Source organism: Globicephala melas, chromosome 7 (genome assembly GCF_963455315.2).
Source record: "Globicephala melas chromosome 7, mGloMel1.2, whole genome shotgun sequence".
NCBI classification, from domain to species: Eukaryota; Metazoa; Chordata; class Mammalia; order Artiodactyla; family Delphinidae; genus Globicephala; species Globicephala melas.
The window spans coordinates 75771485-75787203 of record NC_083320.1 but is presented as its reverse complement, the minus strand read 5'-3'; the positions used below and the strand labels follow the sequence as shown (position 1 = coordinate 75787203).

The following is a 15719-nucleotide window of genomic DNA, read 5'->3' as shown; positions in this document are numbered from 1 at the left end:
AAATAATAATTTTAATATATAATAATATAATATAATAATTAATAATAATATAGTTATAATAATTATAATATAATAATAATATAAGAATAATTTTTAAAGAGTGCACTTGATTCTCTCTAAAACCAAAAGGAAAAATCTACTCACCATATTTACCCTTTGTATCTAAGCTACCCTCAGTTAGCATTTTCCTAATTCAGGAGGTTGTTTGGAAAGGCCAGCACATCACAGTTGTCTCGTACATGCTCTGCCCTGCACTTGCACTGGAATGCTGAGGTCCATTTCTCCTAGCCATTTTCCAAAAATCTTTTTGAGGATATTGTCCATTCATTCATGCTTTCATTTTTCAACAAATATGTATTGATCTCCAACTGTGTTTTATGTTCTTTGCTGGGAATATAGCAGTAAACAGGAAAGACAAAGTCTGTCTTGCCCTCAAACAGTTTAATTTTAATCAGGGAAACCCACAGCAAGCATAAAAATAAATCAGTAATTAAAATAATTTTAGTAAAATAAAATCCTAGGTGCTATATTAGTCACGATGATTTGGTAAGACCATGTCAAGGACGTGTTTAAGCTGAGACGTGAGTGAGAAAATGGCTGGTGTAAGAAGACTCCAGGCAGAGGAAACTCTAAAAACTAAACCCATGAGGCTGGCATGAACTTAATGAGGAGCTGCAAAAAGGCTGAATTTTGGCGCCTGATGAATGCAGTGTGAGGTAAGAGGCTGAGGTAATGAAGCTGCTGCAGCAGCAGCCAGATTGACAGGAATCACTTACGCTGTGGAAGGAAGGAGGGGTTTTTTGTTTGTGTTTGTTTTGTTTTTCTAATAATATTATAGTGAGGATTTTTCTTATGGGAAATATAAGATCTGATTCATACTTTTAATAGATCAGGGATGAAGTATGGGCTCTAATTAAACCATATGGAGAGGGACAGGCTCACACACAGGTGCATCTGTCCTACCACTGCTTCTATTTAAAAGACAATATGCTGCATTGTGTGTAGCATGATTCTTTGCAGAATCTTTCATATTAAAGTTTAAAGAAAAGTTTCAGTCAGAAGCTTCTAAGTTTGTTCCTTATAGCCACACTTTACTAAGGTGTGTTTTCATTGTTTTCTGACCTTTCTGGCCTGAACAGGGAAGAGCCTCCACTCAGTGACACAGAGACCAGTTGGTCCACGTGTCTAGTAAACTCTTCTCTTCCTCCAAAACCAATCCCAAATGACAAGGTGCAAATTTAAAGATGTATGATTTGTGACCTCAGCAAGCTGACAGTCACATTTATAGCCAAAATCATTGCAAGAGATACTCTGAAAAGAGCTATACCTTAGTGTAGACACATTACAACAAGGACAAAAAGAAGGAGAGAATATTCCTGACTTGAGGATGTTAGGGAAGATTTCGTAGAGGACATGGCATTTGAGCAAGACCTAAAGATGACTTGAAGAAGTTCTAGGCAGAGAAAACTTGAATATGAAATTATCCTTAAATTATAATAGGAAAGCATTATGAAGTAATGCATGTAAGTATGAATACATTTGATTTTAAAAATAAAAGGAAAAGCCCAAGACTTCATTAGAAAATGTGAACATTTCTATGTCACTGGCAATGGTAGGAAATGAAATTGAAAATCTTGATTCTTGATACTTAGTAGACTAGAAATTCCTCCACATCCTCTTATAATCATACTGACTTTCCATTTGCCTCATGAATGTGGACTCTTTTTAAGCAAGGTGCAGTATGCTTTGCTCTTTGAGTTGGAAACATGTCTCCCACGTATTAGTTTCGTCAGTGTATTTAATGTTTGTTGTCTCCTTCAAAGGTGAATTCATTTTGACTGAGCCCTTGCTCCTAATAGGCAATAGGTTCACATGTTGTTTTAGGTTCTGCTTCATAAAGCAGCTGTAGATTTTACTTACTGCTGATTCATATTTTCTACTCATGAATTTAGTTATCTTCCATCTACTTCAATTATTCCAATCTAAAGAAGGTATGGAGTTGCAATTCTATACCAGTACTATAAATTGGCTACTACATAAAATTAAGATGTACTCAGCTACAAATAACAAAAACTCAACACTGCTATTTTTTAAAAGGAGAGATATTTATCTCATAAATCCAGAATATAGAGCAACTACTAGGTTGATTGAGAGGCTAAACATCAAGAATACAGCTTCTTTCAATCTTTTTGCACTGCCATTCTCATCATACTGAGTTGTCTTTTTAGACTGGCTACACTCATGGCCTCAAGAAGATTCTCAGTTCCAGACATCCAGAAAAACTGGTGGTTCTAGTATTGTGTTCCTTTATAAGAGTTGAGAAACTTTACTAGGTGCCACCAGCCAGACTTCCTGTCACATCTCGTTGGCCAGAATTGAAATACTTGCTCTGTCTAAGCCAATCGAGTATAATGGCAAAAGTGATGAGACCACCATGATTGGCTTAGACTTATCTTCCTCAAAAACACATGACCTTATCTTCCTCAGAAACACAGAACCCTGAACAAAATCAGGGTTCTGTCTGCAAGGATGGAGGAGCATGAAGGATGGTCTTACAGGTAGGCAACCAACAGTATTCACCACTGCAGCATTCCTGAAGGATGTTTCTTCTGGAGTATTTTGACATTTGTTAATTACATAGTATGATCTCTGGGTAGATAACACTTCCTTAATACCTGCCTGAACCTTGGAGTTTCCAGTATCTATTGGTCACTCATTTGGAGAAAGTGAAGAGGACCAGATATCAAGGTTGCTACCTATTGGAACATAGTCTCAGGAATTTGAACTGAACATTGGAAAATTTCAATATTGGTCCTTGCTCAACGCCTTTTTCAATGCCAGCCATTTTGCTATTAGAATTTGTTGAATTCATGCTGTTCTGTGACTGCTCAGATTTTTTTTTCCTCATCTAAGTATTTTCTCCAATTAGTAGATTTTTTTGTGGTATGTGGGCCTCTCATTGTTGTGGCCTCTCCCGTTGCAGAGCACGGGCTCTGGGCGCGCAGGCTCAGTGGCTCCGTGGCATGTGGGATCCTCCTGGACCGGGGCACGAACCCGTGTCCCCTGCATCAGCAGGCGGACTCTCAACCACTGCACCACCAGGGAAGCTCCTCCAATTAGTAGATTTATTTTTCAAGCTTCTCTTTCATCAAAGTGTACCTGTCATATCTTCTGAACCATTTCTGATTAATCTAAGAAACTAAACTTTATCTTTGTATCCACTGGAACTAGTAGATTTTTTTTAGAGGAATCTCTCAAACGACAGAAGTGTATTTTGACAAAGGTATGGAGATTCTAGAGATTATTCCAAAGAGGACACTCATTGGAAAAGAATCTTCTAGTCTGCTGCCTACTTGGCATTTGATATTTGACCGTGCACTGGTTATACCACATCTCAAAATTAAACATTCCTACCTCCTTCTCTTTAAGGACCAGGTGAAACAATATGTTTAAGAGGGTGCTGTCATTGTGAGGTGCTGCCTCATCTGCCACTAAGGAATTCTTCTTGGGACCTGGGGCAAAAGGTACAATCTGAGAGCCCAGGACCATGATGATTGGTGCTCCAGGAAGCAGTAGTTTCAGTTTCAGTTTTCAACAGAAGCAAAGAATGGAAACTCTGACAGGTAATGGTGTCAGAAATCTCTGGGAAGCCAAGGAGTAACTACTTTACAAGCTATTAATGTTTGATGTCCAGCTACCTAAAGAAAAAATCTCTTTAATTTCTATAATTGATGAGCAGCTATGGTATAGTGACACCAGTCAGAAAATAAATATTATAATGATTATGCCAAATGTCAACTCTTTATACAGAAACATAGCATTAAAACAACTAGAGATCACCAGCTCTGTATATATGTAGAGGCATAAGGAAATTCTGATGAGTCTCACACTGGTGTAATAAATGTATGGCTTTACAATCTATATACAGAAAGTGGGTCTTCAATGTCCTGAGTATTTAAAACAACAACCTTTATTTGAAAGGTTTTGATGGTAGAAGAGGGGAGTTAAAGAGCTTCCATTTCTTTAATCTTTTTTTCCTCCTTCAGTTTTTCCAGATTTCATATCTATCTTTCTTCTCTGAATGCCAAAAATAATTTATTTTAACTTAATAGGGTCTTGAAAAATGATTTAAATTATTAAAATATAGCTACTGCAGGTATAAAATGTTTATCCAGGCATTTTATTCTTCCCTATTTCAGAATGACTTTCTGCTCTTCTCCCCACTTCGTGGGTTTCTCCACTTGTCTGAACACAAGTGACATCTTTTATGTGTAAAGACTCAAGCGAAGTACCGTAAACCATTTCCTTTTAATGTTTTCCATTAAGCATTGCCTCTCGCTGTCAAATAGAAACCCACATTATTCTCTTTTAGGCTTAAGCCTGATAAGTTGTTTTTTGCTTGGAGTACTTTTCTATTTTACTTTGCTTCTGCATTGCTCCTTACCTCAGGCTTTTTTGCTCCATGACTCCATTAGCCCACAGTACTTCTTTGTATTTTGGCCTTGTTACCCAGTGTAATAGGACATTCCAAAGCCCTAAGCATCTGAAAACATGACAATTTAATAACAGACAGTGTAGAGAGCCTAATAAAAATGTGATTGTGAATTATAAAGTGTAAAATTTAGCAAATGTAGTTTGAGAAGGAAACATTATAATGACCAAGAACTGACCAAGAACAAAATAAAACTTTTCATTTCTTTGTCAATCATAGGTAGAGTGTGATAGGACAAACACTAGCTCGGGAGTCAGAAAAGATCACTAACAACCTTTCTCATCTAATTTTTTTTTTCTAGAAAAAAAAACACAATAATTTTTAAATTCATTTAATGGCAACTGGTAATCATCAAATTAGCAATGGTTATCTTCAGAAGTTATTACACTAACAGTGCTGTCATTTCTCAAGGTTGATCGGATACCTAGAGTCACAGACATTTCCCACATAAGATGCATCATATAAATCAGACTTTGTTTATCACCAGCATTTATACAACCAGACCTAAGAAAAGAACTAGGTCTGGGGACACATGCATGATCTTAATATAGTGAATGTTTAGCCTGCCCTGAACCTCTATCATCTTATACAAGTCACTTTATCCTCCTGACCCTCTGTTTCCACATTTATAAATATGGAATTTTGAGGTAGATGGTCACTACAATCCCTTTCAGGTCAAAACAGTCTCTGATTGTTCATATAATAGGTATCTCCTTTAGGTTATATTATTTTATCTTAATATGTAGGAAATAAAATTTTGATGTTCTTCTTTCCTGAAAACAACTTCTAAAGCACAATTTGTAATTATAGTTCAGGAGAGTCTTATCAGAGGGTACAGATATTTTAGGCAGTTTTCCATAATGAATCAGAAAATTTCCCAGGAGAGTTTAGGGCAGGGGCAGCTGCGTACAATGTTTATTAGAGAATATTGATTACATCTTAAAGAAAGGAAATCTATTTGAAAGGATATTGCCCTATATTTCCACTCCATTTTTCAGTCTTTAATTCTACAATTGCAGTCTGAGTCTTAATATAAGATTTTTGCTCCTCATACAGAAAATGTATTTGGTAACTGTCCATTTGCTACCCAATCTGGTTAATGCTGTAGAACAGGTTCATTGCCCACAATGTATCCCTTTCTATCCAAATCAATTTGTCTTTTTATTTTATTTTATTTTTTGCGGTACGCGGGCCTCTCACTGTTGTGGCCTCTCCCGTTGCGGAGCACAGGCTCCGGACGTGCAGGCTCAGCAGTCATGGCTCACGGGCCCAGCTGCTCTGCGGCATGTGGGATCTTCCCGGACGGGGGCACGAACCTGTGTCCCCTACATCGGCAGGCGGACTCTGAACCACTGCGCCACCAGGGAAGCCCTGTCTTTTTATTTTAAATAACAACCACTTAGATAAACAATTTGGATAGAAAGAGATATCAGTAACTTTATTTGGTTCTAGGATTTTGGATATCAAGAGTGCAGACAGCAAGATTTGAATGTGAAGGATGTGGAAGGTACTATGTATACTTGGGGAAGCAGAATTACTTACTGAAAAGGGTATGAGAATTCAAGTAAGGAGAGTCAGGTTCACTCAAGTTGTTTTTCAGCCATTTACTATTTGGGTGACCTGGGACAAAAGAATAGACAAGATGTGTATGTTAGGATTCATGGTTGTAAGTAACAGAAAGTAGCAACTCTAGCTAATAAAGTGAAATTTGATTTATTGCAAGGATCTGGGTAAGGCTTGGGGACTGAAAAGAATAGGCTGGAACTAATACCTGTTCTAAAGGGCTAGAAAGCAAGAAAAACAGAAACTGTTTCAAATCTGAGACAGCTGCATGTATAAGACAAAAGACATAAGCAGCTACTGCCCCCTTGTCCCACTGGGATAAATCACCTCTAAATATTCTCCCACTCTTGCCTCAGATGCTCAAGATTCAATGCCTTTGAAGGGAGACCAGGATTGTGACATATGTGGAGCCCAGGTGTTGTTGGCCAACATAAGGCAAGATGTGGCACCTTTGACAGCCACAATATCAACTGTTCACTCCCTGCAAGATGACCAAAATGGGGCAGAAGTAATTCCTTAACAGGAAATTTAGGTGCTATGAGGAAGGAGGCAAGGATCCTCACAGACAAAAATTAATTAATGTCCATCGCATAGCAAACAAACAAACACAAAACATTTAATTTCTCTGATCTTTATCTTGAAAATTATTCAGAATAATCATCACAGTATATTATTTAGCTCTAGACTGCTATAAATTCTACTGTGATTTCTATAAATGTGTTATAAGTATAGTTATTACTATCTATACTCACCAATGAAGATACTTTATAGAAAAAGATAAAATATAAATTATCAAATAAAAACTATAATTTATTTCTGGAAACGTTAAAAAAGGGGAGAGTTTTTTTGACAGTTTATGCAAGTGTCATAACATCATTGTAGTAGGTAGGAATGTGTTCCAAAAGGTCTATAATATTTCCAGATTAAAAGATAGATATAGACTAAACTGCATAACAATAAAACGGTTTAGAAATATGATTATATTCTTAACCTCTTAACAGAGGTAAGAGTCTGAGACAGCCGTTAAGAGCATGGGCTTTAGACTGAGTCTGAATCCTGCTATTTGCTGACTTACCATCTTTGTGACCCTGGGCAAAGTCCTTAACTTTTCTATGCCATAATTTTGCTTACCTCAAAAATGGAGCTGACAATAATCAAGTGTACCTCATAGAACTATCATTTACTCTGAATCTCATAAAAAAATTAGGTTGTTTAGTATATGGTTGTTTTCTTTTTATATGAGCTTTACAAATAACAAGTGACAGGATTGGCCATCCAGGAAACCACAGTTAAAGGATATGGTTTATTCATAACCATGTTAATCAGTTGGCAGAATTTTCTTGTTAGTCTTCTGATAAACCAGTCACAAAAATGACCAAAACCCTCTTTGTTATAAAGAGAGGCAAGGCTAATTTGTTAAAATATTAGCCCTAGCTTGAAAAATGTAGAGACTTAGTCATTATGTTTTCTAAAATGTTTGTAATAATTTAAAAAATTATTCTGTAATTATCACTTTGATGTGAACTACTTGAATTCTTGTATTTTAAATATGAAAATAAAAGAGAATTAGCTTATGGTCTGAGATCTGGACTTCAGAATTTTTCAAATTTTTGACTACCTAAAATGAAAATGAAGCATTCATTATACACAATCCTTATCATTGTGACAATTTTACTTGATGATAAATAATAAGGAAAAAGTCATTTTTTCCCGTCAAACTGGAGTAGGCATATTGATATATAACTAGAGGAAATAGTAGTCAACTTCAATATTAATATATTTGATTTCCTTGTTATAAATGCAGATTTCTGGGTGTCACTTCCAGAGATTCTGATTTGTTAGATTAAAAAAAAGACAACATTAGGACATTCTGGTGCAGAAACTCAAGCACCAAATTGGAGAACAGTGCCTATGTCAGACATTTTTCTTGATTTTTTACAACTCCATTGGTAATTATAATTGGGTGGGTGACCGCTTACCTGAGATGTAGTTCTCACTTCAGCCTCACTCTTGGCAAAAATCCACCTTGTTAACAAGGTTTTGACTGTAATAGCAGGTAGCATTCTCCTTAGGCATCTTTGCCTAAACAATGACAGACAAGTACTTTAAGTGATGCTTCTTTGCACTACCCATGACCTGTGAAACTGCTATTACTGTCAGTGAAAAGATGGAGGAAATCAAGTGAACATAGAAAGGAGAAACCTCTTACTTTTTTTTTTTTTTTTTTTTTTTTTGCGGTACGCGGGCCTCTCACTGTTACGGCCTCTCCCGTCGCGGAGCACAGGCTCCGGACGCGCAGGCTCAGCGGCCATGGCTCACGGGCCCAGCCGCTCCGCGGCATGTGGGATCCTCCTGGACCGGGGCACGAACCCGTGTCCCCTGCATCGGCAGGCGGACTCTGAACCCCTGCGCCACCAGGGAAGCCCAAAACCCCTTACTTTTAGCCACCAGCATTTTTTTATGATGAGATAATCTGTCAGTGGCTGTACTTTTAATCTCAGCATAAATGACAGTGTACTGATTCACTCACATCAGATGTGCAAATTAGAGAAGACCAAAAGCTAGCATCATTTTACACTCAAGTTTCAGAGGAGAGGTGCATTGACTCTATTTCTTTCATGGCTAATTTGCTGAGACCACTTAATATTAACATTGTGTATGTTTTATTGTCATCCAGCTTTCTGCCTTGAGTTCTGCCAGCAGAGTCAGTTCAGTTACCCTCCTCCTCAAGTGCCTCAGCCTTGCTATTGGAGCCATCACCATAAAAAATAGACATGCACAAGTTTAATGATGCACCAATACATGGCTTTTAAAAAGCCCTGTAGAAATGTATAAACTATTCTTTAAAAACACATAAGAATAAAATGTCATATGACAAAACTAGTCAGTGATGTGATGCAATTAATGGTCTGTACTAGAACTGCCATAGCAAGGCTTTTCATACTCTTATAGCCACCAGGCATTGAATAGATATTAACACAATACATCTATTTCCTTCTTTACATATTATTATCTGTATAGTTGGAAGATATAAGTCAAAATAAAGTGTTTTGGTAGAAAGGATATTCTAAATTCAAACAGACCTATGTTTGAATATTGACCCCTTCCGTTACTAGCAAGTTTACTTAGCCTGTATGAATTGGGGTTCTCCCTCACAATATTTTTCTGAAACCGTGGTACATTAATAATCTTAAAGTGACAAATTGAATCTCACTAAATCTGGGTCCCTTTTCTAGGTGTGTAGATGTGGAAAATGTGCTATTTTGTGATGCTGTAATGCAGATATATTTATGTTGTAGACTCCCTGTAGACTGAAATCACATCAGCATAAAAAGACGTGATGGCAAAGACAGAGCAGTGATTTTGATGGCCTGGGGTTAACATAAATAAGATTAGTGGCTTTATTCTATATATAGTCCTATGCCCTTTGCATAATCATATTTTGTGATTTTTAAAAAAATTACATAGCTCCCAAAATTATTTTCACTTTAAAATTTATTTATACTTACTTTTCTGTAATGAGACTTTCAGCCACATACACAAAAATCCCAATGAAAATGATAATAAAAATAGAGTTAGAAAATCATAACTGAATAATACAGCAAATGGCCAATATGGTAAATGCAAAAAAATAAAAATAATTCAGGCCTCATGTTTGTATCCAAGTTCCTTTTAGCCAGGGTAATATTTGTAAAACAAGTTACAGCATTTTATCATCATAGGATTAGATACACATCATTTCTTCAGTTGAAGTAAGAAAAATTTTCAGATGGGCCTTCAAAACAGACATTTGATGATAAAATAGACAATTTATTGATAAATTCTTGACAAATATAGAAGCAAATTTTCGATGACTATTTCAGATCTTTAACGATCTTAAGATACAGTAAGTATTCATAATTCAGTGAAAGTTATCCTAAGAAGCCCTAAGAAAATGTGATCCACACATGCATTTTTCTAGCGGTCTAAATAATACTTATAGAAGTGGATAAAGAATGGAAAGCATTTTGCTTAAACAACTTCCCATGAATATTACTTCCATAAGTTGAGATTTTGAGCCTGGGTGATTTGATGTGGATTAGTAATATCAGTGTTCTCAGTGCTGACTGATAGTAAAATCAGATTCTTTAGAGATCAGCTGAGCATAAGACAAAACTGATAGGACATTAGGAAAGGCACAAAGTGCATCCATGATTTTCTCTTCATTAAATATCTCCCTACTTCCACACATGTGGTCTGAGAGACTCCAAAACTTGTTTGGCGATGAAAATATTTATAAACTGCTTTTCTGTTCTCTTCTATCTTTTGACCTTATGTATGATTAAAGCATAATGTCCTTGATTGTCTCCTTTTCCAATTCCTTGAATATCTCTCACTGAACTCTCTCTCCTTGACTCTTGGGGATTATCTACACCCTACTTAATCAGAAGATGAGGCCTTTATTCTTTAATTCATCAACAGCTTCCACTTCTAATGGCAAATTTATGTTTCTCAACTTTATGTCCTTGCCTCTAATCACAAATGATACAAGATGTTGCTCTTTTCTCAGGTCAGTCCAAAGGTTAACCCAGATCAACCGCATGTATGCCTGACCTCCATGTCTCACTGTGAGCTCTTCACTGCACTTCATACAACTTTGATGTTCTGTAGCAGACTTACAGGTGGCCTGCCCATGTCCCCTGGGCCTTACTATTTTAATTCACTAACCCCTACATCTCTTTGCCTGGGCTTTCTCCATTGGCAGTGCTGCTATGCTCACATGCATTTCATATGGAGGTCCTAGAGAATTAATCACCCCTTTCCCTGACCTGGCCTCAGCCCTCAACTGATGACTTAAGAAAACTAGTATAGGGCTTCCCTGGTGGCGCAGTGGTTGAGAGTCCGCCTGCCGAGGCAGGGGACACGGGTTCGTGCCCCGGTCCGGGAAGATCCCACATGCCGCAGAGTGGCTGGGCCCGTGAGCCATGGCCACTGAGCCTGCGCGTCCGGAGCCTGTGCTCCACAACGGGAGAGGCTACAGCAGTGAGAGGCCTGCATACCGCAAAAAAAAAAAAAAAAAAAAAAAGAAAGCTAGTATATAAATAGTCCAACCCTCTTGCCCCACAAGTGGGAAAAATATTAGGCGCATGCTCTACACTGCCTTGCAGAGTTGGCCAGCAGGATTAAATTCTAGCGACCCAGAGTAGTAACTCACTTAATTATACACACTTCATCGGCTGCTGTCCCTTCTGTCTTACTTCTTTCCTGCCTGACCCATGTGCTTCCTGAGATCGCTTCCCAAAGAAACAACTTAAAGCCAAACCTTAGTCTCAGAACTTGCTTTTTGGGGGAGAATAAAAAATTTTTCTTTGCATCTAACTCTGAGTCCATCACATAGTAAGAACTTTATAAGTGACTCTTGAATGAATGGATGAATAAATAAGTAAGGTTAATAAACCATGAATCTTGCCATGTTATTGGATTTATTTTTAAGGTTTGGAATGGCTCAATGACTGCTCTGCCCATATTTTTGCACTACATGGAATTCAGAATCGTGTAGAATGTAGTAAACTTAGATTGTCTTTGTTAAAATTGCTTCACCTTCTCGGTCTATATTTTTCCATATTGATATTTTTCTAGATTGTAAAATATTTCCAGAAAGATAAAGCATGTGCAGTCTACAGACTATAGTTCTCAAATAGAAATTTAGGATAATGGTGCCAGCTCTATCTTTAAAACAGATCACGATGACAATTGTAAGCTTCTCCTGTTGGTGTGAAAAACACATCTTTGCTGTGCCTCCTAAATAAAAAATAAAACCTAGTCACAGAAGGCACAGCTGTGCTAGGGACAAGCTTCATTGGAATCCCTTATTATTTCTCAGCTTTGTGGGACCATCACGCCCCTGAGTTTTTTGTGATGTTGTCTCTCCTAGTTTCTCAATAAATGTAAATAAAATTAGGTATCGTGTCAATAAAGAAAATTACATAAGAAATTAGGTACCATGTCAAACTTTCAGATTTGAGCATGTTTTTCTCCTTCTCCCACAGTCCAGTGGAGGGAGCAGTGTGTCACCCAGAAAAGCCTCAGCCACCTACGTACCTGAGTATTGGACTCTGAGGTAGACGGATTCTCGCATTTCTATATGAGGTTATCCCTGGAAGAAACAGAGCAGAGGCTCAAACAGCAACGCTAGTGAAAATGGAAAGGACAGTCACTTTGGTAGAATTTGAGAGATTGTGCCAAACATTTCTCAAGCTTAAATCTCTTTCATAATCTGTTCTTTTACTGATGCATTACAGATTCCTCTGTAAAAAGAAAATAACTTTCAGAAGAAGAGAAAGACACTCTAGGGCATTACAGGTCACAGACGTCTTCACCAGGGTTAGTTAGCTGGAAGCAATGGATGAGATGGTCCAGAGCGTGAAGCTTGAGCTCACACTCCAGGGGAACCAGGTTCAATCTGGCTCTTTCACATATTATTTGTGTGTTGTTATGCAAGGGATGGAAGGCTTTTAACATTCAAATTCTTCACCTTAAAAACAAAAAATGATAGTATCCACTTCATAGTACGGCTGTGAGTATTGACTGAGATAATGTTTATGAAGGGCTTAGCATAAACAGGCCAATAGTATCCTAGTGAACATTAGCCCTTTTTATTAGATTGATTGAAATTATTTACCAGGGCCCTGAGGAAAAGGGACATGTTAATGTGAATTTCAGTGTGAATTAAGAAAAAGGGGAAATTACATAGAAAGGAAATTCTAGGGAGGAGATAAATGATGGGTATCGAATTTTGGAGGCTGCCCAATGTGTCCATTGGAATTAGAAACCTGAGAACTGAGCTAGGAAGGAAGGAAAGAAGGACACAACAGAAGGCTAGACTTTACTTCCAATATTCCTTACCTCTTGACACCCACCTGAGAGTCACATTTAGAAATCATAGGTTTTCATAACGTGCTGAGTTCATGACGCTCTTGGACAGGACAGATTCATCTAACAGGAGCCAATCCATCTTCTATAGATGGTAGTTTTGTTTTCATTGATAGGACTTCAGAGGAGGAAGAGGAAAATTACGAGTTGATATTTACGGAAAACCGAAGAGACTAAAGAGAGAGACACTTATTATAGCACACACTGAGGAATACACTTAAGAACAACTGTACCAGATGCCAATCTGCAGTATGTTCTAGGGGGAAAATGGAAATGGTTTTCCAAACCCAAGGTAAAAATGAATACAAAGAGTAATAACACTAATAATATTTGTAAATGAGGAACTCACTTACAGAATATTTTTACACTCTGAGTCCTGGTGCCTCTTAATTTTGAGATATAAATTTGGTTAAATTTCTTCTACCTTAAAAATGGTTCCCTCTGGTATGATCTTCTTTAATATATAGTAATAGAGCAGCTTGAAAGCTTCCTCACAGAAGGTTGCCACAGCAATGCCTCTTCAATATACATGCACAGAACCAGGGGGCTGGGGAGGGGGAGGGGGAGAAGAAATACAGGTGAAATACGTTGGACTCTTATTTCTTGGAAAAAGAAGAAATCCAAGAGAAAAGGAGAAAAGGGAAAGCAGCAAACCGTGAGAATGTGCAGATTATTTTAGCGTTTGTCATCTCGTCTCATCTCATATAACTCAGAATATACCTCCGGAAAACCTAAAACAGAGAGGTGTTGCTCCTGAAAGACTGGCAAGGAGCATGGACACGAAGATCATCTTTAAGGCATGAGCAGGGGAACACACAGAGCTCATGTGAGATTGCCACACCCAAAAAGGATGCTCATCACCTTTATTCCCAGCTGCATTTTTGGCCCAGTGTCCACATCTTTACCAATATTTTTGTGCTTTTTACATTCTAAAGAAAAATTGACTTGAACATAGTTCCGCATTGAGTTTAGGTATTTCATTTTTGTCTTGAACATTTTGGTCCTAGTGAAAGAAGTACCTGGCAGAATCAAGCCAGTTAAGTATATAAAGAAGGCAGTGCTTGGCTTAAATATCACCCCTGCCTTGCTTCTTTTGGGGACCTCTCCTTCCTTTCCTCCCTTCCTATGACAGTTCTCAGGTGCCTAATTCTAGTGGACACATTAGGCCACCTCCAAAGTTTGATACCCATCATTTATCTCCTCCATAGACTTTCCTTCCTATGTAATTTCCCCTTTTTCTTTATTCACACTGAAATTCACATTAACATGTTCCTTTTCTTCATGGCACGGGTAAAGAATTTCAATCAATCTAATAAGAAGGGCTATTATTTCTTTAAATAAACTCTCTGCTCCCTTCTCCCCCCACCCCTTCTCCTTCTGGGATATTCATTTTCCTAAAGTTTCCCTTCCTAAAAGAGTTCAATAGTTCTTACAGAATTTTGTCATTTTTTGAGATCTTAATTTTCTCTCCTCTCCTACCTGTATCACTTCTAGATTTCTATCTTCAAGTTTGCAAATTCTCTCTTCCATATGGTCTGCTCTTTTTAAAATGCTTTTTGGCACATTCTTTATCTCATTTATTGAATTCTTTAGCTCCATAATTTCTGTTTGGTTCTTTTCTAGAGTTTAAATCTCTGGTCAAGTATTCCTTCTGTTCACGAATTTTATTCCAAATCTCATTGAACTGCCTTTTTGACTTTTCTTGTAGCTCATTGAGGTTCTTCATGATAGTGATTTTGAATTCTCGTTAGATTGACTTTAAGTTTAGTTTCTAGAGAATTGCCATTTTATTTTTGTGATACTGTGTTATAGTGATTCTTCATAGTGTTTGATGAGTTGCTCTTCTGCCAGTGCATTTGAAGTAGCAAACATCTTCTTAGGTAAAGCCTTTTATCTTTCTTTTTTCTTTTTTCCCACTTCATTCTATTCAGGGAGTTAGAACTAAAGGGCTTTCTATTGGTTTCCAGTAGGTGGCGCTACAGTACAAGTTTTTGGTTTCTCTTACCTGAGCTACCCCTGGTTATATTCGAGAGTTGGCACTTTCTACCCTCTACCACCTCTCTCAGAGGTGTTGCCTGGTGCCCTTGTTGTCCCTGCTTGTGCCTCTGGGGTCATTGGTACCTTTCTGCTGCTAGTGTCAGTGGCATCCCTACCTGGGGTACAAGGATGGCAAGCCCTTCTGCCATATCTGGGGTCTCTTGTGTTGCAAGCTCTGCTGCCGTGAGAGGAGGGTGAAGTGAGGGAGGAGCCAGGTTAGCGGGTGCCTCTGTCATGTCTGGGATTGTTGGATTTGTGGGTGCCACTGCTGTGGACAAGAAGGGTGGTAAGAGTCATGAGCACCTCCATCACTGGAGGGACAGGGTCACTGGCTCCACTGCCACTGCTGCTTCATTCCCTGTGGCCACAGACATCACTATGGCTGAGAGGTTGGAATTGTGTGCTGCCTACCCTGATGCTACTGTGTTCTCTGGAGCAGTAGGTTCAGCCACCACAGCTAAGGATCTGGGATTGCAACATCACTCGTTCCCCTGTACCCTGGTTCTACTTTCTCTATGTGTTTCAGTCTACCCACCTTTAGATGTACAGATGTGTGGAATTCTCCAGTGTCCTGGTGTATTGAGTATAGGCACCTTTGTTGAGTTGTGGATGATTCACTGGTTGCAGATTGAAGGGGAGAGACAAAGGGAGTGTCTCATTCTACCATGATACTGACATTACTCCCTGCAGATATCTTTTAATGCATTTGATCTAT

The 15719-nt window shown here is 38.1% G+C and overlaps 1 non-coding gene across 1 annotated transcript; it reads right to left on the bottom strand.

Annotated features, from left to right (window-relative positions):
- Positions 1-4967: 4967 nt before the first annotated feature.
- LOC115851127 (small nucleolar RNA SNORA72) lies at positions 4968-5100 on the bottom strand. Its single transcript, XR_004038627.1, has one exon. It is a non-coding gene; the product is annotated as a small nucleolar RNA SNORA72 (small nucleolar RNA).
- Positions 5101-15719: the final 10619 nt, after the last annotated feature.